General features: G+C 42.6%; 1 pseudogene; it reads right to left on the minus strand.

The window, feature by feature from the left end:
* Positions 1-13,474: 13,474 nt before the first annotated feature.
* Positions 13,475-14,145, minus strand: LOC147887546 (basic blue protein pseudogene; annotated as a pseudogene).
* Positions 14,146-15,196: the final 1,051 nt, after the last annotated feature.

Genomic DNA, 15,196 nt, shown 5'->3' on the forward strand with positions numbered 1-15,196 from the left:
AAATGTTATATCCCTCTGCCCTCCCTTCCAGGCTAGGTAGAAAAATTCGAATTCGTGATTCAAAAAATTCGAGAAATTCGAATAAATAATTCGTTTGGGGAAAAAAAAGGGCAAAAATTTGCTGCCATGTCACGTTTTTTTCACAATTTGCCACATCATCCATCAATATTCGTACAAATAAAAAGTATTCTCTCTCTCTCTCTCTCTCTCTCTCTCTCTCTCTCTCTCTCTCTTTCTCTCTCTCTCTCTGTGTCCCTCCCTCCCTCCCTCCCTTCCTCCCTCCCTCTCTCTCTCTCTCTCTCTCTCTCTCTCTCTCTCTCTCTCTCTGTGCCTGCCCTCCCTCCCCTCCCCCCCCCCCTCTCTCTCTCTCTCTCTCTCTCTCTCTCTCTCCCTCCCCCCCTCCCTCCCTCCCTCCCTCTCTCTCTCTCTCTCTCTCTCTCTCTCTCTCTCTCTCTCTCTCTCTCTCTCTCTCTCTCTCTCTCTCTCTCTCTCTCTCTCTCTCTCTCTCTCTCTCTCTCTCTCGTACATTGATTTTATGTTAATTTTATAGTCACTGGTTTCACCAAAAAAAAAAGTGTGTGTGTGTGTGTGTGTGTGTGTGTGTGTGTGTGTGTGTCACACACACACACACACACACACACAATTTATTTTTTGGGCTACCCTCAAAAAAAACCCTTATTACTGTAAAAAACATATATATTTAAGATTCTCTTATCCCATATTTTTTCATGTATTTTAATGTGCAAATTTTAATTTTTTTAATTTAAAATTTTCTTTTTTTATGTACACCTTTTTAAAATATATTTCTTCCCTTAATAAAAACCCTTTTTTATTTTAGTATTTAGTATTCAAGTTTTTAAACTGTGTTCCATTTACCTCCTAAATATACATTTGCTCCTAAAATTTTCGACTTTTTTTCTTCAATTTTGGCCTATCTTACTAACTTTTTATAATTATTAATTTTTTCCTATAGCCTAACTTATTGTCCTAACCACAATAAAATCCCCCTCCCCGCATTTTTTTCTGGGCACTAATTTATCCCCATCCCACTTTTTTTTTTTAAAACACCCATCTTTGTTTGGGTATACCGCTTGGCCCACCAACGCGCATCTACATGTTAAGCCGCCCTAAAATATGCCCCACCATTTATACACTATCCCGACCCCCCCTATTTAAAGGGCCTAGCTCCCAAGCTATTCTCCTATCACATCGTTGTTGCAATCTCCTTCTGCCACCCTCGCAATCCAAGCTACCTAGTACCAAATCCTTACCGCCCTCCCATGTGAGCTTTCTGCCTCCACTACCTATAGTGCCCTCCATAGTTCCAAGATTCCTCTCCACTGCACCATAGGCCTGGCTGTCGACTCCCACGATCTATGCGCCCATGTCTTCCAAGCCTCCTTACCACAGTTGCCAGTCTACTCCCTCCTTAGAAATCCGTGCGTCTTACATTCGATGCTTCTCCCTATCTAGACTAAGTGCTACAATCCTGCAAGCTCTCGCCTATAACTACTGCTCCTCGATGACTGCACTGACCATTTTCCATGCCTTTTCGTCGAGCTCCGTGCCTCCTCTAAACTCATACCATCCTGTAACCCGTCGCCCGCATGCATTGAAGAAGCTTTGGTCAAGTCCTGAGCCCCTCCCTGACTACTGTGACTTTTTGCAGCGTAAATGCGTGGCTTGCAATACAAGTCCTTGCTTTACAATCATTTTCTTAAACACCCCCCCTCCCCTCTCTTTACCCCTTAATTTTATAGAGGCACCACTGAAGTTGATCCACCACTTGTAAGGGTTGTCATACTTTCACACCATTCTTTCTGGCAATTGATGTGGAAGCACCATTCTCTACCCAGAATAACCTACTCATCACTTGTGCTTGTGGGCATCACATAGAAGCAGCTCCCTATTCTATGGTTATTTACACTTACTTCAATGTCTATGTGACCAATTGTGGGCATGCCTTGACCATTAACAATATGCACTTGGGTAGTAAGACTGTTTTAGTGATTTTGGGACAATTCCTTGATTTTGGGGATGAATTTGATCATCTCTTTCCCTTTCTCTTTATTCTGTATATTGAGTATACCCTAGTGCTCAAACCTAAGTTCAATGGAACACTTGAAATTTATAGGCCATGCTCTAACTGAAGTTTTGGCATGGCATGAAAGTAATAGTGAATTTTCTATAACATTGGGACGTGGAATTGTTACTAAAACAGTCTTTAGTATTGGGTTTATGGAGTATCTCCGATAATTGTTCCCATATCTCCTATGGGATAAAGTTGTGGCTTGCTCCAGAATCCACCAAGGCTACTTCAAAATGTGTTGTTTGTTCATTGTCCTCCTGCAACTTCTTGGCAACTTAGCATGGTCGATTGTTCAAATTATCTTCGTGGTCTATGAGTGCCTTGAAAATTTTCATTAGGCCTTTTTGTTTTTAAGTTTAGCGTGATGGGCGTGGGCATAGTCCATCACTAGTTTTTCATATGAGAAACCTCGTTCTTAAGACCTTTCTCCCTATGGACAGCTTGAAGGGTCTGCTGGGTTAGTAGTCCCCTGTAATGTTTAAGCTTACTATCATTGATAAAACCATCAACTTTGACTCCATCAAGGGTCGCAATTTGGCCCCTATGGCATGATTTTCACAACCTAGTATGGACAAATATCGCAATACTTCAACTTTTTTTTTGTATTCCTTATACTATATAATGATGCAAGGTCATCTTCACAAAGGTCCTTGTTTTGAACGTCACATTCAAACCAGCATTTCCTTCATAATTTCAAAACCTTCATGCCATATGCAGTCCTAACTCTAGTCTCATCAAGTTTCTTGAGCTATATTAGCCTCTCAAGGATGGCTTCTTTAGATTTTCTTTCTTGAATTGCCACTCTTAGGTTGGTTACTATGAATTCCATGGGCATCTTTTCTCTACCCCAAAAGCATCATTGAAGGGGGTGCAATTTGTTGCAACCTTATACACGGTGTGATATGCCCATAACGTAGTGGTGAGCTTATGCTCCCAGTCACTTTGGCTTGCCTCTACCATGCATGTCATAGTATTACACATGGTTTTGTTGGAGCTCTCAGCTTGGCAGTTTGCTTTGGGGTAGTAAGGAGTTGATTTTCTATGAATAATCAGAAACTCACTCATAAGGATTTGTATGGTCTCATTAATAAAGTAAGTCCCTCAATTATGTATGAAGCATGATATGGCATTCTCAAATAGGAACTTAGTTGTTGCTCTAGCATCAACCTTCCTGGTTGCCTTAGCTTTTGCCCACTTGGTAAAGTAGACAATTGCCATGATAATATATCAAGCTTGTCTCCCCATGGCTACATGTCTTATAGGTTCGATAAAGTCAATGCCCCACTTCTCAAATGGTTGGTCCATTAGAATTATTCTAAGGGGCATATAATTCTTCTTTGGGTCGTAGCTCGGTCATAGTATCTAGCAAACTTAGCTACATTAACAAAGAGAGTAGGCCACCATAACATTGCTTCCAATACCTTATAAGCCATAAATTCTCCTACAAAATCTCCTCCTACTATTCCCTAATGGGCTTCTTCCAACACCTCGATAAACTCATCTTCATAGACATAGTGGCACATTATGCCATCCTTACTCATTCGGTATAATTTTCCAACTATTAGTTGATAGGTGCTCATTAACTCCATGGCCTACAAAGCAACGGACAATGCCATTTAGCTCCTCCAGTTGCAACACCATCAACGCCCACAACCTCATGCTACAAAGCTCCCAAACTGCAAGCACCGGCTCTCCATGCAATGGTGGCTCATAGCAACATCTCTCAGCTATTCCAAGCGGCTCCTATAGTCTACTTGACGAGCTTCAGTGCCACCCACAAAAAGCACCTCAGATCAAAGGATAAGCAGCCAACTCAAACTCTTCACACCATCTCCTCTACAGGTTGACGAAACGCGACGAGCTGCTCCCTCTGCCACATGAGCTACTAAGGCTCCCAATAGTCATACGCAGCTCCTCTTGTCCACACAATAGCACTCAAGTGCACAATGTAAAAGCTCCATCAAACGTCCAAGACTCCATTTCTGCATCAGCGACTTCAACGCCATGGCTCTCGGCTCCCAACAGCCAATGCTCCAATCAACTAGTGTTGTAAACCACACCTCTACAATGCCAGCCCGCTACAAATAGCCACTAAGTCTATCTAAGCACCTCAGCTAGCCCAACAGTGCCAAACCTAGTAAGCTTCTATCATAAACAGGACTACACCTGCGCTCACGGATCTCCAAGTCCTCCATCAATGACTGACTCCCTCACCAGAATCATAAAGATTCTGTCAATATCATATCCTCAAAAGATTCCGGTCCACCTCTATGTGCCACATGGTAGATGGTGTTGGACTATGGTTAGGGTAGTTACACCTAGGGTTAAGTTAGCTAGATCATAGGACCACATGGCACCCTTATCTAAAGGGCCACATCAACAACATTGCAAGCTTTCCACATTACCATACATGTGGAAGCCTTATCTACCACGTAGGTAGACTCTTATCTACCACATCATCACTGGCCCTTTGAATGCCACATCAGCATGTTGATGTCATCTACCATGTCACCATCCTCATATCTGCAGTGCCACATCATCAAGTCCATCTCACTTTCCACATCAGCACTGCCACCTTATAGCTTTACCACGTGGTAGTCCCTTGGCAGTCATAGTTACCACTGCATATGAATCCTTGTGCCACCTCATCACACAGTGCCCTAGAGGCACACCCCTTGTCAGGCACATCCTGCATGTGAACATAGCAGCCACATCATCATTGAGCACTTTGCACCCTTTTTGCCCCTCCACCTGTGTTCTATGCACTTTTCATATCATGCATACATTTCGGCATAAGTATCACTTACTTTTGAGCCTCACTGACAAATCCACTTCCTACATGCACATCAGCCTCTACATCGATGCATCTGACTCAGCACATAAAAAGAACCAAAGAAAAGAAATTATTTGTTGTTCTTTTCTTCAATCGATGGTTGGTCTAGATCTAGATCAAAGTAGACTAGATCGCCATAGTGGAGATGATTTGAATTTCTCCAAGTTGCCAATAGAAGCCATGCCCAAAATTTCCAACTAGTTCCTACTCGGAGTCAGTCCCTACACTCACATGCAGTTTCACACTCATTACATTTTCTAAAACTCTACCATCTTCCAATTTTCAGTGATATTGACACATTAAATCAGTGGGCAGATTCCAGACTATTGCACATTTGCACTTCACATTGCCACCATTGTAAAGCCTTTAATCAGGCTATTTTCTGGCATTTGTGCACATCATTTTGAGCCTTGTAAAGCCTCTTGGCTATTTCCAAAATCATTTGCCACAAGCCTTGTAGTTCATATTGGATTATATATTGTAGTTCTACCTTCACCAATAGTTCAAATTTCACTTGCCACAGTCAGTGTTTTGTAGTTGATTCAAACAGTGGTGGTACAAAAACATGCCTCGAAGGTATTATCACCATGATAGTGGGACCTCGATGGCCATGATACTTTGCAAGAGACTCAAACTAAGTGACTTTAAGGCCCATGAAAAGTATCATGTCCATCAAGTCCCATTTGCATGGTCAAGAATGATTATTTCCATGTTTTTGCTCATGCTTTCTCTATGATGGTACAAAAACGTGCCTCGACGAAGGTATTCTCATAATGCAAGTGGTGACAAAATATGAAGAGGGGAGAGGAGAAGAGTGGAGATGAGGAGAGAGGGCACAGCTAGAGAGCACACCACAAATGACTAACTGTACACTAGATTTAGTTGAAAAAATAGAATATATACAAACCCATTTAGGGCTAGGGTTAGGGGATCTAACCCTTTCCTTTATAGCACTCTATAAGGTTAGTGCTATGCACATATGATCACATGATGGTGCTATGCACACGTGATCACATGATGTTGGGCATGAACTCTCAACACCTTCCCTCAAGATCAACATCATGAAGTAGGCCTTCCCTCAAGATGATGATTCTGGGGAATCAAAAAAGGACTGAGCATTACATTCCATCACACCCCTTTAATGGGAATGTCCTTCCTCTGCATCAAACCAAGAGCTAGTCGGTGTTTCTCGAATAGCTCTTTATCGGGTGGTTTGGTAAAGATGTTTGCAACATTCTCTTTGCTATCACAATGCAGTGCGATGTCACCAAGTAACACTCTTTCTCTGATGAAGTGTTCTCTAACATTATTATGCTTTGTCTTGGAGTGATATAGTAGATTCTTGGCCAATGCTTGAGCCGATTGATTATCATAGTATATTGTTGTTGGCTTTGACTCATCAAAGTAATCTATTTCTGACAATAGTCTTCTGAGCCATATAGCCTCACATGCACCTATAGTGAGTGCCCTATATTCTGCTTCAATCAAAGACAAAGAAACAGTTGGTTGTTTGTTTGACAACCATGATATAGCACCTTGACCAAGGAAAAATGCATATCCCTGTGTCGATCTCTTTGTCTCATGATCTTCGGCATAGTCACTATCATAGTATCCCATGCAACCGTGGATGACTTCCTCTGTATTCTATCCCAAACTGTCTTGTACCTCTGATGTATCTCAAGACTCTTTTGGCTGCATTCCAGTGAGATTGTTTTGGATTTGCCATAAACTATGCTAGTGAGCTTACTGCATAACAAATATCTGGCCGAGTGATAGTGAGATATATAAGAGATCCGATGAGCTGCCTGTAGTATCTGTCATTGACTGTAGGCTTTTTTGAATCTTTAGTAAGTTTCAAACTTTGTTCCATGGGAGTGGCTGCAATCTTGCAATATGCCATACATTAGGGGAGAATTGGGGTCTCCAAAGGGCCCCCAATTAGTGTTTCCTAATTTCAAGGGATTAGTGAGGTATTTGAGGTGTACGAATGGGAGTGCTCCTTTTTCTAGGGCAATGCCATGTTGAGGTGGAGGGTGGGCAGAGCTGCAAATAGCCCCTATTGGCTACTCCTCTTACACAGGGGACCACTCAAACCATCCCCCCCCCCTCAACCCATGCTTGACCCTTCTCCCATATGCACCTCCCCCAAACAAACCTACAAGTCATTCAAGAGGCGATGGGCCCTTCTGGGTGAAATTTTCCCCCCTCTCAACTTGTTATAAGCCTGCCCCCTCCTCTTCTCTGGTCCAGCTCCATTCTCCCTCCATTTTTCAAACGTGGGAACTCATTTGGCATCTTCTCTACCCCCTCCTGCTCTGGTCCACTGTGTTTCTCCCTCTCTAGCACCTCCTGTAGCAGCTGCTCATTCTCTCTCCATTCCTAGCTACAACACCTCCTACAGCATCAGCTGCTCATCCCCCTCTACTCTTTCTTCCTCCATTCCTAGCTACAGTACCTCTTATAGTGACTACTCATCCCCCTCTACTCTTTCTCCCTCCATTCCTAGCTACAACACCTCCTGGAGCAGCTGCTCATCCCCCTCTACTCTTTCTCCCTCCATTCCTAGCTACAACACTCCTTCAGTTGCACCCTCTATACCTTCTCCCTCTCTCTCCCTCCATTGGAGCTGCTCTCTCCCTCCAAGCTACACTTTCTAGTCCACTATTGCTGTTGTGACCTTTGTACAAGCATGGTGAGGAGACCATACATGTACTCTGTGTCTCAGAGGAGCAAAAATGCACAGGGTGAATGGGTGCCTTGCACCTATAGCAAGCTTGAATGATTGGATAGTCATGAGAGGAACTGCCAAGGGTCCACATAAGCTTCCCAAGAGAAAAAGAGGTGATCTTTTGCATGAATGGAAGGGCCGCATCATAAAGTTCAAGCTTGGGAAGAAAGGATTGCTTGCAAAGGTGCAACACATCTACATGGGGAAGGACATGCGCCTTCCTCCGTCAAGCAATCAATCGACAATACCATCACATTGTAAGTTTGCATTTTGTGTAAGATTTTGAAGTGTAATGAGTCAGCTTGAAATTGTATTTTGAAATAGAACCAATGTACTGAGTTAGTTTGAAATTGTATTTTGAAATAGCACTTGTGCATAGTAGATGTATTTCCTTCAGACTTTGAGGAGTGGGAACCAGTTGAGTGCTTCTTAGGTAAGTTTACTGCCATTCATGATGATTTAGGAAGGCAAAGCTTCTTAGGTAAGTTTACTGCCATTCATGAGGATTTAGGAAGCCAATGCATGCTAGAGAGAAGTCCACTGCTTTGAAACAAAGAAATATCTATTGGTATAATGGCAAGTACATTACTCCAAGGATGGCATCAGGCTATAACCATCTTCAATGCATTGCAACACCACAACTTGAAGACATGGATTGCAGCATGGTGGACACAAGAACAATGCAATCATACAAGGAAAAGATTGCAAAGGATGTGGGCATGGCCATGAAGTTTACATTTGGCTCTAAATGGGTAAGGTTGTCTTGGTTTATGCCTCTACACATTTTTTCTTCTTGTTTTCATAATATCCAGATGCACAGAACAAAAACCATGTGGTCATCCAAGTGCCTACATGAGAATGCCCTTGAGGAATTGCTTGGGGTGAATTGGGGAAGCAGGTCAGGTGAACAAAAGGGTGATCTGTTTCAATGCCATGTATGTAAGGACAATGTGGTTGTCAAGTACCACATCTCCCACCAAATGTTATATTTTTCTTTCCAATATAGGCACTGGAAGAAAACAGGTGGCAATTGGCTCCCCCTTGACTCTAACGATGATGATAATACAAGGGTAAGTTTATGTCTCAAGGACATGCGGGAACACCTATTGGTCATGGAGGATGGCATGTCTGAGTCCTTTCACTTTACCTTAAATGGTGAAAAGGTAGGAAAGTGTGTAGAGAAGCTTGTGCATAGTGCCACTTTTATCCCTCTTGCAATATTGAAGATTGAAAATGTGGGGTGGAACAATTGTGGATTTTGACATTTTCCAATTAATAGTGGTGCAATTAATTTTGATGTTTTGAATGGTTTTGTTTCATGTCAATGTCAAGTTTTTCCCAAAAAATTTATAATTCTTTGTTATTTTTATATTTAGAACATTTGGGTATATATAGGTTATAAAGTTACTTTAGTTTCAAAGTTTCACTATCATAGCCATAGTTATCCTAGCTACCAAACTACCATGGATTTTGCTAGGTCTGCCTTCCACGATTTCATCTCCCGTACTCCATTAATTGATAGAGAGGAGGAGTTATTTCCAGTCTTTGATAAGAGCATAGATGTCCTAGGCACCTACTTGGGAGCCCAAGACGATTTTGAAGACATCATCAAGTACATGCAAGACTACATCGCAAGTTTTGCATATCAACTTGATGAGTCTACAAAAAGATGGGTCCCAATTGATTATTTGAAGTACTTGTTCAATCAAGAACCCAGGTTTGTGAAGCGTTTAGATCGGTTTTGAGCCCATCTCACACCCCTAGGGTTTAGGGAGGTGGACACTAATGATCTCCTAGCATGTGGAGTCATCAGAACCATAGGAAATAGGTTCCTATCCTGGGAAATGACCTTTATTTTCCTTCTCCAGGAGGGACAAATGGAAGAGGAGGCCTCAACCTCAAACCCTGACCCTACCCATGCCCTTTCTGATCCTCTTATTTCTGTAGATGAGCCCAACATCTACAATGAAGAGCCCATAGATAAAGAAGCTGAGGAGCTAGAAGTGCTCTAGCGACCTCCTGAACCCCATGCTACTTCTCAAATTCCATCCACCTCGGGCACCACCTCTGTTGACCCCACAACAATGGTATGGTTTCTTGCTCCCCTTCTTGTCAATGGAGAACAATACCTCTTTCTCCATGACATAGAGGTTATGTTTGGTCTTCAGGAGGATGAAGCTCTTGGTATCCTGTGTGGATATGAGGTGGACACTACTATGCAAGAACCTCAGGGGGGTCACTATGTATAAACCCTCTATATCACGTGCGTTCAAGGCCTATATTTAAAATCTCTTATCTGTAAATTTTTTCATTAATAAAATGTACCCCTTTTCTATACAAATCTGTAAATTTTTTCCAAAACTATTTTAAATAGTCCCTTATGTATATTTATTTCTGTAAATTTTAGAAATAAAAAATATCCTTCTGTTGAACTCACGTGATAGGGTTACATATGATGAGTGACCCCCCCGAGGCAAGAACCTAGGTTTTTGGGAGCAGATGATTCAATAGAAGAGGTTCTTGCTTTAAGACTGGCCCAAATCAAAGATGCAGAGACATCAATCTACTCTGACCTACCTGATGTTCCAGAAGAAGCCTCCACATCTCACTCCAGACAGAAGGAGGCCTCTGAATCCATCCTCATTGACAAAGAGGAAGGGATTGAGCATGATGACTCCATAGTGGTAAGAAACTATGAGCTTTGAATTTCTTCTCTCTTGGTATACTTTTGCTTTAATGGAATTCTAGTGTAATGTTGGACTATTGCAAGAGGCATTTGAGGTCAACCTATTCTCATCTCGGCAATGCCTTGTTCGCAGTAGCTTTGGCCGAGATCACTCACTGGCACATTACCTTGGCCAATCAAAAGGGCGCCTTGTGGTTATCCACAAAAAGTTTTCTCCACATGGCAGTGATGACCTCCTAAAGTGCAAGGCCTTGTCAAGAGTGATTAGTCATGCTGACATCAATCGAAATGCTGGCAAGGTCATTTTGGTGAACTGCATGGCTACCCTCAATGCCTTTGGAACCAATTTTCAAGGTATGGCATTGATGGCAGTAGCCATGTCCCTGGCTAGCAACGACAATAGTGTTAACTCTCTATCGACTAGGTTTAGAGCTAGGAGTGTATTTGGGAATTCAAAGCCCGATGTTCTCAATGTTTTAGAGAAGAGAGAAAGGCTCTGAAGCCTTATTGTATAGAAATTTTATTTTATATGATTCTTCTCTAGGATGTGTGGTCTTAACCCATCGCGCATATGTCCCGCATCGCTGTGGGAGACACATCAGCATATTGTGCACACTTCCACCATTAAAAAATAGAGTGACGACCCATAGCTCTTGGGTGTGAGTACCCCAATACTCGATAGACAGCTCTATGGACAACTGTCATCGCTAGCTCATTCTTTAGTGCCAGATGAGCATGGGCATCATCTCTATTACTCCTCTTGCCAACATACCATGCTGTTGGCCTAATACCTGGGACACCCACAATCTGTATCCTGAATACCTTCCCTTATCCTCCCTTGCCCACTAGTTCGTGCAAGGTCAACGCTTGCAATGGAAAGTGTACTATCTGGGAGCACATGTCGGCAAATGCACTACATAGTTCTATTTGTGCTCTCCCTTCAGCTTGGCCTAGGTTGGCATTTGCTTCTCGACCACTAGCCATATTGGTTGTTGCCTTTTCGACGGACCCGTTCTCCTTCTGGTTTTTTCTTAATTTAGATATTTGTGATGTCTTCCATTTAGTCATCAAGAGTGCAAGCTTCACCTCTCCATTGATAGGCAGGGTTACATTGCTCACCTTCTCGTATAATTCCCATTGTCCTACTGGATCTCCAAACACTTGAGGGATAAATTGATCAAGTATCACTTTCACCTCAAACTGTGTCATTCGACCACGAGATCGGGCCCGCTCGTGTAAGTAAGGTCAAGTATTTGGGATATCATTTGATCACATAGAAATTTTGAACTTGCGTGGGCTCAGATTTCTTCGTCACTCAATCCTATTATGGTGTAAACTATATTTCACTCAACGTGCAACATGCAACATCATTAACATTTCTGAATCACTTCCAATCCTTAGAAATAAACTACTAACATTTCAAGGTAATGGTATATTACGTCAAGTAATTCGTGATCTCGCAACATAATCCACTACTATAGCAATCACTACATGATCTTCTACTATTATAGAGCGAATTCCGTAAAGTCACTATCGAGTGTCAATCTATCAGTTAGTGGAGGCAAGAACAGAAAACATATAACATCATCACATAACCAAGATGACCTAGATCATCTTTGCCAATCACACATCCGGTTGGGAAGAGTTTTATCGGGAGGAACTGGCTAGCAAAAGCAGGCCATCTTCTGGATAAAACTCGGCTCTAATGACACCTATATACATAAATAGATATGATATATAAGAAGATCGAAGTGGGGGGAACCCACTGGTAGATGAGAGCCATCACCCGGCTTCGATCTTTACTATTACACACATCAGTCGAGGTAAGGCGAATCCCATCGGCCGAAGCAAATCATCTCCTGGCCTGAGTGAGACATAAACAAACATCTCTCCCTCTCTCTCTTTTACTCTCCCTCTCTCTATTTTCCTCTATCCCTTTTACTCTCCCTCTCTTTCCTCTCTCTTTTACTCTCCCTCCCTCTCTTTTCTCTCTCTCTCTCTCTCTCTCTCTCTCTCTCTCTCTCTCTTTCAATCCCTCTCTTTCCCTCTCTCAAATAGCCTATTAACAGTCAGCCAGGTGAGGTGAATCCGATTGGTTGAGGTAGGTCCTCACTTGGCCCGACTAACTGACTCTAAAAGCTCTAGAATCTCACCAAAAGCTTGGGAGACAACTGCGGTCGAAAGCGATAGGTTTGGTAGGGCGATTGTGGCAGGTTTGGCAGGATTTCTCATAGACACCGAGCGGTACTATCCTACATCGTGCGGTATGTCAACGTACATGATTTCTTATCCTTCCACACGTGCCGATTGGACATTTACCGCACAATTCAAGCACGTTATCGGCGGTGTTTGGTGGTGCCCTAAAAAAAATTATGCGGTGTAGATGAGGGACTATGTAGGGCAAATGATACCACTTGGTATGGTTAGATACCACGAGGTATTCACGTTATGGTACCGTGCGGTAAGAGTGTACACCGCACGACGATCGGAAAGACCACACGATATTCTTCCGATCGATAGCCGGTGTAAAGAACCATTTTTTTTTTTGTGTTTAGGGCATTAGGCCACGATCTATAATCGAAAAGTACGTATTTTTATTTAAAAAAACTTTGAAAAGTAGAGTTTCTGAATTTCAAAAATCCCTCCCCCAAAAAAGAATAATCACAAAACTTCGGCCCGATTGGATCCTTAAGCACTATCGCCAATGCTAATAAACCGAGAGGAATACAACTTATCTAACAAAGCCAATAAATGATTGAAACTAGAACTCATTTACTTTTTTTCTCCCTTTTTTCAAGTAGGTGCAAAAGAAGAATTTCATAAACTTAATCTAATTTGTGGCTCTTCCAACAATTCAAGCGAGCGACTCAAAGAAGTAAAAAAAAAGTGAGCAAAGTTTTCGTCCACAAGAGACAAATGAGAAGAGAGAGTAAGAGATTGTTTTGAGAGGATGAAAGATTATTTTGAGAGGATGAAGACCTGCAATAGTAATTTACCCAATTCAGTGCCCACTCCGAGTAGATTTGGCGAACAAGATTTCCAAAAAACACTTGCTGAGGACTATCGGAGGTCTCCCAATGGAATCCTGGAATTCGATGAACAACTAACACAAACTGAAGCTCGGTTGCAAGAAGTGAGCTAAAATACAGAACTGGCGACCAAAGCCCAAAAGAGAGCCGCGAGGGACCCGACTGATAATGGGCCGCTGTTCGATGTGGTAGTAGTGGTAGTCGTAGTGGTGGTGGAGTTGGAGCCGGTGCTGGAGGTGGATGCCGCACTAACTGTAATAGCAAGCTTCATGCTCAAGCTACAGTGACCAGGAATTGTGCATATGTAGTACTGGGTGCCAGTCTTAGTGAGAACTATCTTGGTGTTTCCGTCTTTGTACGTATTGCTAGCGCCAGAGGAGCTGCAGGAGTTGTAGTCTGCTTCGCTCACCACGGCGACGTTGTGCTGGCCGCTTGTATATGGGAAAACTACCCAATACGTTCGAGAGAAAGACAACGTTTTGTAATTTAGTTCGACAGAGTCAGAAAAAGATTGCTAAGCTACTGAAAGATACATCTCATGCAACAGCAGAACGCAAAGTGAAACGAAACGGTGCATCACTACTCACATAGAGTATCTCCCACTTTGAAAACTTTGCCTGCGGTCCAGGTGGAATAATCGAAGCCCGTCGTCCATTGTTGAGTACCCCCTACCTGCCATACCGTCCCTGCCGAAGCAGCCCAGCACTGCAGAGCCGCAAAGAATGCAAAGAGCACAGCCGTTCGGCTTGCATTGCCTCTTCCCGGGCAAGAGTGTGCCATTGTGTGATCGACGAAGCAGGTACCGTATGGAGGAATCTGCAGAAACAGATCGGGAAGCTCTCGATCTGGAAACAGGCGGATACTCGGGCGAGCAAAGCTAAAAGTAGGTTGATGGGAGTTGTTGCTTCAGCAGATTTTTATGTAGCCGAAGACTCAAGACTCAAGAGGGCGAACCGTCGTGGGGAGCTGGATGCACGTCGAGGCATATCGCGAGGTGCCGGTCCACATGCAATTGCTCCTTGGCTCAACATGCAACCGACCTTTGCTCGATTCGTAAATCCAATTTTTGCGCGTGTTTCGCCGTTGATCTTGTCCAGATTTTGTCGCCTCCTCGGAGCGTGACCCTCGCTGCAGAAACTTACTTATCATATCCTAGTATTTTTCTCTTTCTCTCCTATGATTTGACAAGAAGATCCTCAAGACTGATCATATCCTGTTCTCAGATTTTGTCGCCTCCTCGGAGCGTGACCCTCGCTGCAGAAACTTACTTCTCATATCTTGCTCTTAGTATTTTTCTCTCTCTCTCCTATGATTTGACAAGAAGACCCTCAAGACTCTTTAGTCATGTGCACTGTTCACGAAAAATGTTTTTCACAGACAATACAAAAACCTTCCACGTCAAATTTCAAAGTTATTCATGAACTTCAACATTTAAAAATATATGGAATTGCAAACGGAACCATTCAAAAACCTTTCACCATTCACGAAACCCTTCAAAAACCTTGCACCATTCAAAAACCTTGAGACATCCCAATTCAAGCCTTTAAAAGAAAAGAGATGCTGTAGTTTTTCAACCATTTTGTCCCCCCAGGTTGTAGTTTTTCATCCAAAATGTTTAGTTGGTTACTTATCACACCATATTAAGAGCTCTTGAAATTCACATAAGCTTAAAGGTCACACAAGTAGCAATATACATATTCAAATTTATAAAACCGAAGCTGTAGTAGAGCTTTATTACAAAACTCCCTTGAATAGTGTCAAGGAAAAGTGACTTCACTACAAAACTCTTAAGGATAAGTCTCCATGCCAAATAACTTCATTACAAATTTCC

The sequence above is a fragment of the Dipteris shenzhenensis genome, chromosome 23, assembly GCF_047967505.1.
Source record: "Dipteris shenzhenensis isolate YYH24624 ecotype China chromosome 23, Dip_SZ_1.0, whole genome shotgun sequence".
Lineage (NCBI taxonomy): Eukaryota > Viridiplantae > Streptophyta > Polypodiopsida > Gleicheniales > Dipteridaceae > Dipteris > Dipteris shenzhenensis.